The sequence below is a fragment of the Urtica dioica genome, chromosome 7, assembly GCF_054948205.1.
Source record: "Urtica dioica subsp. dioica isolate 48M chromosome 7, U.dioica_male_clone48M_v1_H2, whole genome shotgun sequence".
NCBI lineage: Eukaryota > Viridiplantae > Streptophyta > Magnoliopsida > Rosales > Urticaceae > Urtica > Urtica dioica.
Window position 1 is genome coordinate 37,905,367 of NC_142762.1, and position 5,438 is coordinate 37,910,804.

Sequence of the window (5,438 nt, forward strand, 5' to 3'; positions counted from 1 at the left end):
ATATTTGCAAAACTAAAAAGTTATGGTATCATTTTGTATAAAATTAGAGTATATTTTATACAATAAAGAAGTAAGGGTATAGTGTGCAAGTATATATCTAGGAAATAAATTACATGATCAAAATAGGTAAAGGAGGCTCAAACCGCAAGGGGTCTTCTATGCCCTAACTGTCTGTGTTTTGAAAGGTTGAGTTTGATTCTCCTTTGGAACAAAAAGCAAAGGAACACTAAAACTGCAACAAGAACCAAATACAACTCGAACTGGGCTCTCCGGATAAAGTACACGATTTCGTATCCGTTCAAGCCAACGCAATTGCACCCGAACGTGCTTCGAAGCAGAATTGCCTCCGGAGTAACTTCCGGATCAAGAACAAAATCAACGGTCGTGTGTTCTTCTAGCCAGAAATTTGTGGTCTTTGGTCGGTACCCGGGTACAGAGGCCGTGACTGCATGATCAACACACAATCACTACCAAGCAAAGGACAATGCTAAAACCTTGATAACTCAATTAGTAATATGTATTCAGTTCTAGTAAAGACAGTTCCAGCGGAAAAAAAGATTGACTGAAATATAGAGAAAATAGTTCTGTTCCATATAGTGATGCTTATGATGAAGACTAGCAATTAAAGAGATTTGTTGAACTCTCCATTATTTACTGTGTTTAAGCATGGAATTCACTACTCGCTAGTGAATTATTATGTGGATATGCACATTGTAAAAGTCCATTGTGTATTTTGCTTAGCTATATTAATTTTTTTTTTAGATAATTAAAATAGTTAAGACTGAATGTTAGCCTCAGAACACATTTTCCGGCACTACAGGTGTGTGGAAAACTTAATTTATACTTCTTCGATTATGAATACTTTTTTTCGTTTGTTTTTCTATTTTTCCCTTTTTACATGTCTCTTCTTCGTTTTATTTTTTTCCATTTCAATGATAGTATCGGTAGGTACCTCTATATCTCCCTCCAGGGGTAAGCAATCTGTAATAATCCCCCAAATCTGTGCTTGTTTCAACCTGAACTCAACAAATATACGATTGATGAAAAAAAAAATAAAAAAAAAGAGCTGTAGTAAAAAAAATTTGAAAAGAATTTTATGGGGACCTTACCGTATAATTTATTCCCTCAATGGCAACAAAGCCATGCAATGGCTTCCCAGTATCTGATGAAAATATTCTTCCATTCACTGTCGTCTAAAAAGGGTAACACGACAAGACGACTATCAGAAACTTGGAAAACAAAATAGAAGGATATTAGATACAAAAGCTAAAAAATATTCTTAGGCATGATTGGTTAAGAAAATCTCAGAAAGATATGTCAAATAAATGAAATTAGACCACCACAAATGACAGGTACAACCCAGGAGACTTCAAATATATATATATATATATATATATATATATATATATATATATATATATATACACACACACATAGAAAAAGAAATATGGCATAAAAAAATAAATAAATAAAAACAAATCGATGATCAAGCACTTTATACCTGCACAACGCTCAGAGCAAGATTAAGCATACTCATTCAGTTGTATCTCCAAAGAGTACTAAGCTGCATAGGGCATACAACAAAAGGATAAACCTATTTTACAAGCTTATTATATACATATAAGCAAATGCATCTCTTCAATTGAAGTTTCCATCAATCTTGTTAGATACTTCATATCATTAACGGAAAAAAAATTGACAAGGTAGTCGCACTAAAGTATGTTCGCTTTCCATGAGGTGAATTCTTTATATCAAACTTGAGAAGGAAATATACAGAAGCAGCAATTAATTTCCTGGTCATGGATCACTCAGCAAGATAAACTGAACAATCGGCGAAATATGAGTCAGGCTAAAATTAAACCTCATTAGCAGGAGGCCATTTGTTGTCACTAATCTCTAGAGTCAATTCAAAACAGCCAGCGTGAATGTAGTTCCAGTCTTGCATACCTCCATATATAGGGTACCTTCAAACAAAATTATGACAATGAAAAATTAATATTAGAGGTCTTAGATTAGTGGACTTGCAATGTCCGGGTTATAAACTTCATGAATTTTTTTTTTTTTTTTTTTTTGCATACCATGATGTTCCGTTTACGATCCCTCCCTCAAATTCCTTGCTTGTTGACATGTTGTAGTGAGAGCGGCTGTACAAACTTGCCAGGTTCCGGAATGTTTCATCATCAGGGCAGGCATAGTAATTCCGCCTGAGAAACATAAAGTCAGGAGTATGAGAACAATGCTCTGAGAGAACTGAGAAGACCCGAATCTGAAAATATCGGATAATTCTGATACTATTTACTGGCCCATATTGCAAGAAACATAAAAAGAAAGAACAAAAATAGCGCATAGAATGATACACTTTAAGGGCCAATATGAGATATTTGGCACCAGAGATTAAAAAAAAAAAGGACAATTATTCATTTAGCTTGACTATGTGATAATTTCCATTTATTCACAGTGTCAATTTCGAGAGCGAAAAAGTATTACCTTTTATCTTGAGTTCCATCCCACGGATAATTTGCTACAAGTGCCCCCTGTGAACAACATAAGATGTTTTAGCCAAAAACAATGCAACGCAAATTGGAACATTAGAAAGGAAGACGAAATTTCCGCAAAGAACCAGAATTATTGTTAATGAGGATCTCCTACCCCGTGCAAACTGGCAGATGCTGTAAAATGTACATCTTTTGACCATTTCATGATGGCTCTTGTTTCAGGTTGACGTTCAAACTCATCGTCATTCATCGGAAAAATCTGTGTTTGCGCATACAACATTCGCATCATAAGATTATCACCAAGATCAACTCAAAAGAGAGCACTAACATTTCTTTTTATGATAAACATAAACTAACACTTCTTTTTGACAATTTCCCTTAAACTTTAGCCAACCCATTAAGCCTAGGCTTGAACCTTCTCTAGTTATATAATATGTATGTACTAATAATGAATAAAGCTTTTCAAGTAATTAGAAATTTATAAACAAGCTCCCAAAGCAAATGTAAGGTACCCTAGAGAATCACCAGGTCATCTAAAAAAAAGTACATGCATAGCCTTTTATGAAGACAGTTTTAACCCTACGATGGTTGTAAATTATATAATAAAAAGATAGGCACTGGGTACTGATACCTTTCTATTTACCCCCCAAAAAAAATTACAAAAAGTAGAGTGCTTTTTCAGTGATTAAAAATTGCTATAAAAAAAGCTCGATAAGTACGTTTAGTGAATTGATGTGTGATTAGAGTACCTGATCTGGGAAATCCCGGTTCAGATCAATATTGTTTGCATTGGCACGCCGCCTAAGGGTAAAGCCATCTGGATTCATCGATGGAAGAATATGAAGATGCATATTTTTTACAATTAAAGTAGCCTGTTGAGATCAACGAACATTTCAGAGTATTTATGAAATTATACAATCAATCAAAATGTGTGCAAAGAAGATTTCAAAGAGAAAGGTGAACATGGAGCTAAAGGATATGAGACAATGGAATAAGGTGAACATAGAACATAGACCTAAGAAAATACCATTTGAAAGCAACTTCGTTATAACAAAAATACTATTAATGAAAAAGGTTATAAAAAAAAGGGTTAATGATATTTTTGGTCCCTCAACTATGTCGCCTTTAACATGTTGCTCCCTGAACAAAATAAACTGCTTTTTTACTCTTTCGTGATAGTATCAAATTCATCTTTAGTCCTTCTGTTACTTTTTTCGTTAAAATAGACGGAATTTGATCATCTCTCTCTCGCTCGCTCATCCTTTGGAACAACCATTTCGATTTCTAGGTTTTTCAATGGAGGTTTCCAGGGTAAATCGTCTCTCTCTCTCTCAGTTCATTTAATTTTCCTTCAAATTGATTTTGCGGCTTCATCCAGTGTGTTATTTCCGTGTTTGGACAAAGAGAAACCGACACTGTACGAACGAAATCCAGAATCTTCATTCTTCGTTACTTGCATTTTGTTTCTCGACAGATTTATTTGCGGTTTTAGAACGAAATCCTGTCCTGAGTTAGAATCTTTCGTCTGCTTCTTTTTTCGATCACGTCTAGTTACTTGTTTTATTAAATCGTCCATTAATGGCTGAAACTTGAAAAATACTGGCTGTTCTTTTCTATTTAATTTTTATTGTTGATGAAAGGTAAAACTCTTCAGTCCAACTCGGTATTACAGACATCAAAATTGTATGGATACGCATGTGATTCTTGCTGATTTCCATGTTCCCAAAAGTATAAGTTTTTTTTTGTTCAGGGAGCAACATGTTAAAGGCGATATAGTTGAGGGACCAAAAATGTCATTAATTCTAAAAAAAAGTACCAATGAATCTTTCTGGTAATTGTTACAGATCCAATTCGCAAGCAACATTAAAAGCTCACGGCCTACTGGTTCATCTCCATGCACATTTCCTATGAACTGTAACAACCAGCATCTTCGAGTTTCAGTCGGCTCGAAAAACCTCACCATAAGATTTTCAACAAAGTTCTAATCTTGGCTCGTGTGAAATCGTAAAATATAAGCTCACCTTGAATGCAGGTTCAGCTTCTATCTCCCCGGGCTTGTCAGAAATTTCTATGACCCACTATGAAATTTCGACCAAACAAATATATTAAAATTAACAATTTTCAGGTATTCTTTTCCATATTTAAATATTTATTTGCAACTGAATTATAAAAAAAAAAAAAAAAAAAAAAAAAGAGGCTTTTTTGGAAACTGACTTCAGTGAGACGATTACCAGTGGTACTCCATTCACACTCTCCCCAACGCTGATAAATGATAATTCAAAAAAAAAAAAAAAAACACCTTGATGAGAGAAGAGAACAAGTCATCATAATTTGCAATGGAAAGACAAACTTTTTATAGTCAGAAGTGAAAAATTACCTGTAAATCCTTGAAATGTTACTGCATCTTTTTCCAAAGGCCTTTATAGCTGCTTCAAGCTCGGCATTTGTCATATACCCTTCAGCAACATCAACACTGCATCGAAAAATATCAATATCAACACACATTGCATTCATTAAAAACGACACAGTTTTAGATTGATTCTTAAATTTATACCTTGTATGAGACTGGGTTTTCTCAAGCAACATCCTCGCGTGACCGTTATAACTGTCGTTTCCAAGACCTGAAATTTCCATGATTAAAACAGAACTAGTTATGTAGGCCCGTCCAACGAGTTCAGAAAGTGTGGATCTTCGGTTTCTTATTCCCAATTTGGCAAAGGATTTGAAAGAGAGTAAATCGAAGAGACCTGAAGTGGCAAACCCATTGTTACTACTAGAGCCTCCTCTAGCGAAAGCATGGACTAGTAGAGAATATATACTCAAAAAGAAGAAGAATGTTGAGCAATTAAGCTTCATCGAAGACGGTTATGGCATCTCTCTGATGTCGAAAACGAAATCTCTCTCTCAGCTTTAGCTTTGACTAATTCCGCACATAGAAGAAGA

General features: G+C 34.7%; 1 pseudogene across 1 annotated transcript; it reads right to left on the minus strand.

Annotated features, from left to right (window-relative positions):
- On the minus strand, positions 1–5,438 carry LOC149391318 (carboxypeptidase SOL1-like; annotated as a pseudogene). The gene is made up of 15 exons (XR_016300118.1): positions 5,243–5,438; positions 5,050–5,116; positions 4,873–4,968; positions 4,727–4,757; positions 4,517–4,573; positions 4,312–4,407; positions 3,245–3,367; positions 2,650–2,754; positions 2,488–2,534; positions 2,079–2,204; positions 1,862–1,964; positions 1,502–1,564; positions 1,110–1,193; positions 953–1,016; positions 1–445 (listed from the first exon to the last, which is right to left on the minus strand). The product of XR_016300118.1 is annotated as a carboxypeptidase SOL1-like (transcript).